Raw genomic sequence first — 11,588 nt, forward strand, 5'->3', positions numbered from 1 at the left:
ATTCTACTAAAAAAAAAAAAAAATAGAAACACTTACCTTCTGGAAAACCAGACAGAGTAATATTGGTGAAATATTAAAAAAAAGGGGGGAACAATATCATAACTTTTGCTTTTATTCATTATGAAGGTAATTTAATTAAAATTTTACGATGAGCAATTCTCAAGAGTGGAGAGAGTGAGGAGGCTGCATCTGGCTCCCACTTTCACAGCCATTGCAGTACATTGAGCTCCACAGAGACAGTGACAAGGCAAGCAAGAGCCAGATGGGCACTGGGTGACTTTGTGCCTTACAGAAGAAAATAATTAAACATGGGCAGAGGAGAGCCTAAGAAGCTGAGAGGCAAAATGTCATTACATGCCTTCTTTGTGCAAACTTGCTGAGAGGAGCACAAGAAGCAGCACCCAGAAGTTTCTGTCAACTTCTCAGTTTTCAAAGAAGTGATCAGAGAAGTGGAAGACCATGTTTGTTAAAGAGAAAAGAACATTTGAAGACTTGACAAAGGTAGACAAAACTGGTTATGAAAAAGAAATTAAAACTTACATGCCCCTACAGGGGGAAAAAAAAAGAAGTCTAAGGATCCCAGTGCACCCAAGCGGCTTCCTCCACCCTTTTTGTTTTATTCTGAGTATTACCCCCAAAATCACAGGAGAATATCCCAGACTATCTATGGGTTATATGACAAAGAAACTGGGAGACATGTAGAATAATATTGCTGTAGATAACGAGCAGCAATAGGATTAGAAGGCTGCTTAGCTGAAGGAAACATGTGAAAAATATTGCTCATAGTGAGCCAAAGGGAAAGCCTGATGTGGGGGGAAAAAAAAAGTCATCAAGGCTGAAAAATAAAGACAAAGAAGGAAGAGGAAGAAAAGAAAGATAAAGAGCATGATTATGAGGAGGAAGATGGAGATAAAGAAAAAGATGATGATCATCATCATGATAAGCTGGTTCTAGTGCAGTTTTTCTTTTGCCTATAAAGCATTTACCCACCCCCTATACAACTCACTTCATTTAAAGAAAAGAATTGAAATATAAGGCTGTGAAAATTTTGTTTTTAAACACTACAGTGTCTTTTTTGTATGTGTAATTAATACACTATGAAATGTATCTTTTTTTAGATAGTCCTGTCCTGGTAGTATTTTCAATAGCCACTAACCTTGCCTGGTACAGTATGGAGGTTGTAAATTGGTGTGGAAATTTAAAGCAGGTCTTCTTAGTGCACAACACAAATTAGTTATATATGCAGATGGCAGTTTTTCCATCTTCAGTTGTCTCTGATGCAGCTTACATGAAATAATTATTGTTCTGTTAATACTACTGCATAATTGCAAAAAAAAAAGTTGTAGCCATTTCATTGGCACTCAGTATGCTTCTAAGTAAATGAGATTTTTGTATTAAATAAATAAATAAAATGAGCCATGCTCTCAAACAAAAAATAAAACACCAAAACTGATTCAAAATTTTTGAAGTTTGGACTTGAGCTTTTATATTTTGCATGGAAATTTAGGTTTTTAAAATTTTCCAGAAAAATGGCTATTCACCTTTTTGATTCAAATAGCTTAGTTTTAATTTATTAATAATTTCTTTTCCACTTAGGACTAATTATGTTAGTGTTATACCGATCATTGTATATATATGCGATTTCTTAAGCAATAGTTTTCTGGAATAAGCAGTGAAGACAGAAATACTGCAATATGATTGATTTATGTAAGAACAATGTTTAAAAATGTGATGATATTTTAAAATTACCTAATGCATCAATTTAATTTTATGCACAGGTTTCCATTTTTGTGAAAAATAATGCACCAAATTGAAACACTTGTCAATAAAGAAATAAGCCATTTTATGGGTTGAGAAGATAATTTCTTCTCATTGGCTATATATTTAGTTATTATTCTTCCTATAAATTGCATTTGATCAAAAAGGATTATGTGTGGTTTAATGTGTGTCAATTCTAAAGAGAAAAATTACTATAAATCTAATTCTTTTTTATTCTAATCATATTCAGAAATGTTTTTAAATAACTATTTTTGCTTATAGAAATATAGGAAAAAAGAGGTCCCCCACTTCTTTCAGATGCATAGAATCTAAAAATTTAAAACAATGCATACTTTTAAAAAAAATATGAAATAAAACAAAGAGAAAATATCCAATGATTTCTCTAAATGAAAGTAAAAAGACATGCTGGTAGTCTTTGTTCTTCTAAGATCCACTTGATGTTCATTGATTTGACTATATTTATGAGTTACCTACTACAATCTAGGTACTGGGGTTGGCACTAGGGATAAAACAGAATAAAATAAAACAGTTCCTACTACTAAGGCTTCTGTGAGAGGAGATTTTAAGGCAAAAAAAATAATAATAATAATTATTTACCTTGCCAGAAAGATGATCTGAGAACGTCAAGAATTGATATCTAACAATCTAGAAAAGGATCAAACAAAACAAGCAGATGAATTTCCATTTATTAAAGAAATAATACTATAATGAAAGATGATGTAAAAGGTGCTAAGAAGGTAAATAATTTAGGAATTAAGTTCTTATCACAAGAAAAAATTTTAATTATGTGTTATGATAGATGTTAACTGGACTTACAGTAATCATTTTGCAAAATATACAAATATTGAGTCATTATGTTGTACACCTGAAAGGAATGCTATCTGTTAATTATATCCCAATTTATTAAAAAAGATTAAAAATTGTAATCTGTCGTCATTGAATATAAGAGGAAATTCCTATATTCCAGCTACTTAGTACATGACTGTAACATTATATTAATAGTAATTCTGAGTCACCACTAAAATAATTATTCTAAGTCATTGCCCAGTGGCTCCATTTGCTTTGAGAACATTTATTTAATTTATACTGAGTGACTATTAGATGCCAAGAACTATTCCAACAATGAGAATCAGCAGTGAAGTAAGCAAACAAAATCTATCTTCATGAAGTAAACATTCCAGTGCATTTAAAAAATGTACATAGTTTCAAAGTGGAGACATAGGAAGCCTTGAACTCACGTCCTCCACAGACACACTGAATCCATACCTACATGTACAACAAATTCTCCTGAAGAACTGAGGACTGACTAAAAAGCTTCTGTACAACAAAGGATAGAGGAACCACACAGAGAATGGCAGGAGAGACAGTGACATAGTAATGAATCTTAAAAGCAGCAAAAAAGAAACAAAAAGTTAACTACAAGGGAAAACCTGTAAGACCAGTAGTTGATTTTTCAGCAGAAATTTTGCAAGCTAGGAAAGTGGCATGATATATTCAAAGTGCTGAAAGAAAAACCTACAACCAAAACACTCTGTCAAGTTATCATTCAGAATTGAAGGAATGATAGAGTTTCCAAACCAACAAAAACTAAGAGTTCATGCCACTAAAACAACCTTATAAGAAATGTTAAGGAATAAAGAAAAAAGGGGAAAGGAAGAGGTCATAATTAGAAGAAAAATATGAAATGAAAGCATTTCACAAGTAAAAACAAATACATAATAAAGGTAGTAGATCACTTATAAAGCTAGTATGAATCTTTAAAGAGGGAAGTAATAAAATCAATTTTATCTAAAAAATTAGTGAAAGGACTCAAAAATAAAATATGTAAAATATGACATCATATACATAAAATAAAGAGGGAAAGGTATAGTGCTTTTAGAATGTGTTAAAACTGAAGTGCCAGCAACTTAATATAGACTGCTATATATTTAGGATATTATACTTGAACCTAATGGTAACCATAAACCAAAAACAAAACAGATAAAAAAATAAAATAAAAACAAAGAAATCCAGGGGCTCCTGGATGGCTCTGTCATTACATGTCTGCCTTTGGCTCAGGTCATGGTCCCAGGATCCTGAGATTGAGCCCCGAATTGGGGTTCCTGATCAGTGGGAAACCTGCTTCTCCTCTCCCACTCCCCCTGCTTGTGTTCTCTCTCTCTCTTGCTGTGTCTCTCTCTGTCAAATAAATAAATAAAATCTTAAAAAAAAAAAAAAAGAAAGCTGGGGCGCCTGGGTGGCTCAGTGGGTTAAGCCTCTGCCTTCGGCTCAGGTCATGATCTCAGGCTCCTGAGATCGAGCCCCACATCAGGCTGTCTGCTCAGCAGGGAGCCTGCTTCCCCCTCTCTCTTTGCCTACCTCTCTGTCTACTTGTAATCTTTCTCTCTGTCAAATAAATAAAATCTTAAAAAAAAAAAAAAGAAAGAAAGAAATCCAAGCATAACACTAAAAGAAATCATCAATCATAAGGGATAGGATTAGGAGAAGAAAGGAACAGAGAAGTTCTACAAAAAAAAAACAAAAAAAAACAATGAACAAAATGGTAATAAGTACCTACCTATCAATTATTACTTGAAATGTAAATAGTCTAGGGGCACATGGGTGGCTTAGTTGGTTAAGCATCTGCCTTGCACTCAGGACATGATCCCAAGGTCCTGGGATCAAGTTATGCATCAGTCTCCTTGCTCAGCAGTGAGTCTGCTTCTCCCTCTCCTTCTGTGACCTCTCTCACTCTCTCTCAAATAAATAAATAAAATCTTTAAAATATAAGGAGAAATGTAGATAGTCTAAGTGCTCTAATCAAATATTATAGTCACCCAATGAATTTTTTTTTTTAAAGCATATCTCAATGTTGCTTACAAGAGGTTCACTTCAGACCTAAAGACAGGTATAAACTAAATGTAAGGAGATGAAAAAAAATATGCCATGCAAATGGAAGTGTAAAAAAAACCAACAACTCAGGGTAGCAATACTTATATTAAATAGACTTTAGAACAAAGACTGTCACAAGAGACAAAGAAGACCACTACATAGTGATAAAAGGATCAATCTGACAAGAGGATATGATAATTATAAGTATCTGTGCACCCAGTATGAAAGAAACTAAATACAAAAAAAAATTAACATTCATAAAGAGAAAAAATTGACAACAATATAGCAATAATAGAGGACTTCAACACTCCACTTACATCAATGGATAGATACACTCAAAAATTTAATAAGGAAAGAATGGTATTAATGCACTATACCAATGGACTTTACAGATTATATACATATACATACACATATATAATTATATATATACATGTATATATATAATTTGTCTTTGTACATATATTTTTGTGTGTATATATATATATGTGTGTGTATATACATGTACATATTATTTTATCCAAAAACAGCAGAATACACATTCTTTTCAAGTAGATGTGGAACATTACTCAGGACAGAGCAAATGCTAGGTCACATAACAAGTCTCAGTATATTTTAAAAACCTGAAATCATATCAAAGATTTTTTTTGACCAGAACATGGTGAAACTAGGAATTAATTACAAGGAAAAAATGAAAGAAAAAATCCCACAAACACATAGAGGTTAAACAACATACAACTAAACACCCAGTTGGTCAATGAAGAAATAAAGAGGAAATTAAAAAATAAATAAAGACAAATGAAAACAGAAGCACAATGATTCAAAATATTTGGAATGCAGCAAAAACAGTTCTTTTTAAAAAATTTTTTTTTAATTTTTATTTTATTTTATTTTTTTTGACAGAGATCACAAGTAGATGGAGAGGCAGGCAGAGAGAGAGAGAAGCAGGCTCCCTGCCGAGCAGAGAGCCCCATGCGGACCTCGATCCCAGGACCCTGAGATCATGACCTGAGCCGAAGGCAGCAGCTTAACCCACTGAGCCACCCAGGCGTCCAGCAAAAGCAGTTCTAAAAAAGTAAAGTTTATAATAATAGAGGCATACTTCAAGAAACTAGAAAACTCTTTTAAAAATGATCTGATCTCATACCTAAAGGAACTAGAAAAATAAGAAAAAACAAAGCCCAAAATTAGTTGGTGGAAGAAACTAATGAAGATTAGAGTGGAAAAAATGAAATAGATGTTAAAAAAAGAAAGAAAGAAAGAAACTAAGAACTGTTTCTTGAGAGATAAAATTGATAAACCTTTAGCCAGATTCATCAGGAAAAGTGAGGACTCAAATAAATAAAATTAGAAATGAGTGAGGGGAAGTTACACCTGACACAACAAAAATACAAAGAATTATAAGAGAATATTACCAAAAAATTATATGCCAACAAATTGGACAAGCTGGAAGAAATGGATAAATTTCTAGAAAGATACAATCTTTTGAAACTGAATCAGGAAGAAATAGAGAATCTGAACAGATTACTATTAATGAAGTTGAACTGTTAATCAAAAAAACTCCCATCAAACAAAAGTCTAGAAGCAGATGGCTTCAGAGTGAATTCTACCAAACATTTTAAGAGTTAATACCCATTCTTCTCAAACTACTCCAAAAAATAGTAGGAAAACTTCCAAATTTATCTTCTGAGACCAATATTACCCTGATACTAAAACTGGACAATAATACAAGAAAAAAAAACTGTAGGCCAACATCCCTGATGAACACAGATGCAAAAATCTTCAACAATATATTAGCAAACCAATTTTTAACAATACATTAAAAGGATCATTTACCAAAAGCAAATGGGATTTATTCCAAGGGTACAAATATGATTCATTATCCACAAACCAATCAGTGAGATACATCACATTAACAAAATTAAGGACAGAGACCATATGATCATCTCAATAGATGCAGAAAAAGCATATGATAAAATTCAATATCCACTTATGATAAAAAAAACCCTCCCAAAATGGCTTTAGATGAACCATTCCTAAACATAATAAAACCTATATACAAAAAACTCACAGTTTTAATGGTGAAAACTCAAATTTAACATACTAGTGGAAGTCCAAACCATAGAAATCAGACAAAGGGGGAAAAGCATCCAAATTGTTGAAGAAGTAAAATTGTCACTAATTTCATCTATCATAATGCTATATTTAGAAAATGCTATGGATTCTGTCAAAAAACCTAACAAACTAATAAACTAATAACTAATAATAATAATAACAAATTCCTACCTAATTCCTACCTAATATTAATAACCTGATAAACTAATAAATGAATTCAATAAGGTTGCAGGATACAAAATTAATATACAGAAACCTGTTGCATTTCTTTTTTAAAAGATATATTTATTTATTTGAGAGAGAGAAAGAGCTGGGGGGTGCAGAGGGAGAGGAAGAGAAAGAATCTCAAGCAGAAGCAAACTCTTACTGAGTGCAGATCCCGTTGTGGGACTCGATTTCATAACCAGGAGATCATGACCTGAGCTAAAATCAAGAGTTGGATGCTTAACTGACTGAACCACCCAGGAGGTTCCAGAAATCTGTTACATTTCTATGCACTAATAATAAACTAGCAGAAAGAGAAATAAAGAAAGTAATCCCATTTACAATTGCACCAGAAAGAATAAAATACCAAAAGAATAAGAAAGGAATAAGCTTAACCAAGTAGGTGAAAGACCTATATGCTGAAAACTATAAAACGCTGATGAAAAAGATTGAAGATGACACAAATGAAAAAATAAACAATGATCATGTACTTTAAGAATTAATATTTTTTAAAATGTTCATACTTCCCAAAGTAATCTACAAATTCAATGCAATTTTTATCAAAATACCAACAGCATTTTTCAGACAAGTAGAATAATCCTTAAATTTGTATGGACCCACAAAAGACTCTAAATAGTCAATGCAATCAAGAATGAAAACAGAACTGGAAGTATCACAATCACAGATTTCAAATATACTACAAATCTATAATAAAACAGTATGGTACTGGCACAAAAACAGATATGTAGATCAATGAAACAAGATAGCACAGAAATACACCCACAATCATATGATCAATTAATGTACAACAAAGGTGGTAAAAATATACAATAGGGAAAAGACATTCTTTTTAATAAAGGGTGCTGGGAAAATTGGACTGCTACATGCAAAAGAATAAAACTGGACCACTTTCTTATACCATATACAAAAATAAACTAGAAATGGATGAAATCCTAAATATAATACATAAAGTCATGCAAACCTACAGGAAAACATAGGTAATAATCTCTTGGACATCAGCCTTAGCAACATATCTATGGATAGGTCTCCTTAGACAAGGGAAACAAAAGTAAAAATAAACTATTTGAATTATACCAAAATAAAAAGCTTTTGCACAATAAAGGAAACTATCAACAAAATGAAAAGTCACCCTACAGAATAGGAGAAGAGATTTGCAAATGATATATCTGAAAAGAGGTTAATATCTGAAATATATAAATAACTCCTAGAACTCCAAAGTAAAACTCCTAAAACACCAAAAACCCAACAGTCTAATTAGAAAGTGGCCAGAAGATATGAATAGACATTTTTCCAAAAAAGACATACAGATGGCCAACAGACATGAAAAGTTGCTCAACATTACTAGTCATCAGGGAAATGCAAATCAAAACCACAATGAGATATTCACTCACACCAGTCAGAACGGCTAGTATTAAAAAGACAAGAAATAACAACTTGGCAAGGATATGGAGAAAAGGGAACGATGTGCACTCGTGGTGAGAATGTCAACTAGGGCATACCTCATGGAAAACAGTTTGGAGGTTCATCAAAAGATTAAAAACAGAAATACCATACAATTCTGTAATTACTAATAAAATAAAATAAATACACTAATAAAGAAAATAAATTTACTAATAAAGAAAATAAAAACGCTAATTCAAAAAGATATATACACCCCTGTTTAGTGCTGTATTATTTGCAATAACCAAGATATGGAAGCAACCCAAATGTCCGTCAAAAGATGAATGGATAAAGAAGATGTGATACTCACACACTATAATGTAATATTGCTCAGCTGCAGTAAAGAATGAAATCTTGCCATTTGCAACAGTATAGATGGACCTAGAGGGTATTATGCTAAATGAAATTTCAGACTGCCAAAGACAAATACAATATGATTTCACTCATATGTGGATTCGAAAAAGAAAAAAAATGAACAAGCAAAAAAAACAAACCAGAAACAAATTCATAAATACAGAGAATAAAGTAGTGGTTCCAGATAGGAGGGGATAAAAGATGGCCAAAATAGGTGAAGAGGATTAAAAGGTATAAACTTCTACTGATAAAATAAGTCACAGGGATGGAAAGTATAGCATAGGGAAGATACTCATAATACTGTAATAATGTTGTATGTTAACAAGTGGTGGCTACACTGATTGTGATAAGCATTGCATAATATATAAATTGTTGAATTGTTATGCTGTATACTTAAAACTAACATAATATTGTATGCCACCTATGCTTCAATTATAAAAATTTAATAGTATATAGTATAATAGTATATAGCTGTTTTAATACGATAAAGAGTTTAATATATTTTAGCTGATATCACAAATACCTTGAGTTTTGCTTATCAAAAATTTTAAGTTGCTTATTTTTTTTTTGTCTAAGATATTTAGGATGTGCTTAATTTCTTTTAGGAATTTTAGCACAGCTTAAGTTAGTGGCTTAAGTGACAAATAAAAATGAATTTAACTACCAAATTTACATAATGCTTGAAGAGATTTACAATAACAAAGAAACATTGTATTTAAACTAGACATGTAAATTTAAGTAGGCAAGTCAAATATTTTGAAGAAATACTTCTTTGGCCTACTCAGTCTTACTCCTAAAACACTGCCCTCCAAAACCACGTCCGTTGAATTGTTCCTTAATAAAACTCCATATTAATAGTTTTAAAAGTTCTTTGTTTTCTTATTAAATTTGCCAATCTCTAGAAACATATGTAGGGTTAGACATATATTCTTTTTTTGTAATTGTTAGTTTACTTTTGCTTTAATTTAAGATGCTATCAATGGAAAAGAAAATTCTTGAAATGAAGCAGAATATTTCAACATTTTCCCTTTTCAATACAAAAATAATTTGTCAGTGACTCAATACCATGTTCCCTAAACCATTACCTTTAATACCAATCATTCGCTATTGCCAGAAAGTAGATGTGAAAATATGATTGAAAAAGAACAACAGAGATTCCAGCAGGGTCTAATGCTTGTGTCCTGTAAGTACTGACACTTCATTTTAAATACTACTTAGTGTAGGATATTTGTGTTACGAAATTCATATGTTGAAACCCTAATCCTCATGGTGATGGTATTGGAGGTCGACATTTTGGAGGTCATTTGGTCATGAAGGTGGAACCTTCACAAATGGCAATTGTCCTTAATCCAAAAGAAAGTGATGATCTTTCCTTTGTCATGTAAGGATACAGAAAAAAAATTGGTATTTCTAAACCAGGAGGAGAACTACTTCATGACCCCAACCCAACCATGCTAGTAACCTTTTCTCAAGCTTCTAACCTTCAAAACTGTACCAAAAAATAAAATAAAATAAAATAAAATAAAATAAAATAAAATAAAATAAAATAAAAAATTTTTAAAAAATTAAAAAATCTATTTTAAGCCACCCAGTCCATGGTATTTTGTTTAAAAAGCCCAAACTGACTCAAGCAAGCTACTTTCCATTGTTCTTCTGTTCATATCATTCTTATTACCAAAACTGTATTTTAGAAACATGCTCACAAAATGTGTTAAGACTCTGGTTAAACATTCATTTTGACTCCCCATGCCCTTAATTATTAGCTGTATGCACCCATACGTTGTGGGCTAAATTGTGCTCCCTCCCACCCCCCAAAATGTGTATCTTGAATTCTTAAATTCTAGTACCTGAGAATGTAACTGTATTTGGGGATATAGTCTTTAAGGAGGCACTTAAGTTAAAATGAGGTCATTAAGATGGACTACTATTCCCATGACTGATGTCTTTATAATAAGACAAAACCTGGACACAGAGATGTACAGAAGGAAGACCACATGAGAACACAGGGAGAAGATGGTCACCTAGAAGCCAAGGAGAAAGTTCTCAGGAATAAACTGACCAAATCTACATCTGATCTGAAACCTTTAGTCTTTAGATTTTTGAAAAATTAATTCTGTTGTTTAAGCCACCAAGGATGTGAAACTTTGTTATGGCAGCCCTAGCAATATAATTCACTATCCATATATTGTTTTGTCCAGTCTGACATATGAGTTAGTCCATCCTCCCACTCAGGACTTTTCCTACAACCATAACTATGATGTCATTTCCTCTTATCTTCACCTAGAACGTTGTTAATGATCTTTACTTTCTACTTACTTCTTCCTTTCAATTTGTTTAATTTTTCTATCACCATGGTTGGATTCTCTCTTTCATTTTTTTTATATCCCCCATTATTCATAAGAGTAAACTATTTAATAACTTTCTCATTTCCTGTATATCTATCAACCTAATGAAGTCAGGATTATACAATAGCCCTCTATTTAATTTACTCTTTTATGGTGTTCAATAGCTAATGGCTAAATCCAAAGGATATTCTTTAGTCTTAAACTTATTTTATCCTTTTGTAGTTTAGTACTATCCCCTTAAAATTTTCCATGGTTAACATATTTTCTTTTTCCTCTTTAACCTAGTAATCTATTCTTCTTCACAGGAATCTATTCTTCACAGGCTCTTCATCTTTTCAGTGTTGGTATTACTCATGTTTCTTTGCCCATCTTCTCTATCTTTGATATTATATTCTTAGGTAATTTCCACCATTTGATGATTTAATTGATGGCCAAGACCATCAATCTGTTAATGATTCT

General features: G+C 32.0%; 1 pseudogene; it reads left to right on the top strand.

Moving 5' to 3' along the window:
* The first annotated feature begins 308 nt into the window (after positions 1-308).
* LOC116582572 lies at positions 309-977 on the top strand (annotated as a pseudogene).
* The last annotated feature ends 10,611 nt before the right edge of the window (positions 978-11,588 follow it).

This window comes from Mustela erminea, chromosome 2 (assembly GCF_009829155.1).
Source record: "Mustela erminea isolate mMusErm1 chromosome 2, mMusErm1.Pri, whole genome shotgun sequence".
In the NCBI taxonomy this organism is placed as follows: Eukaryota; Metazoa; Chordata; class Mammalia; order Carnivora; family Mustelidae; genus Mustela; species Mustela erminea.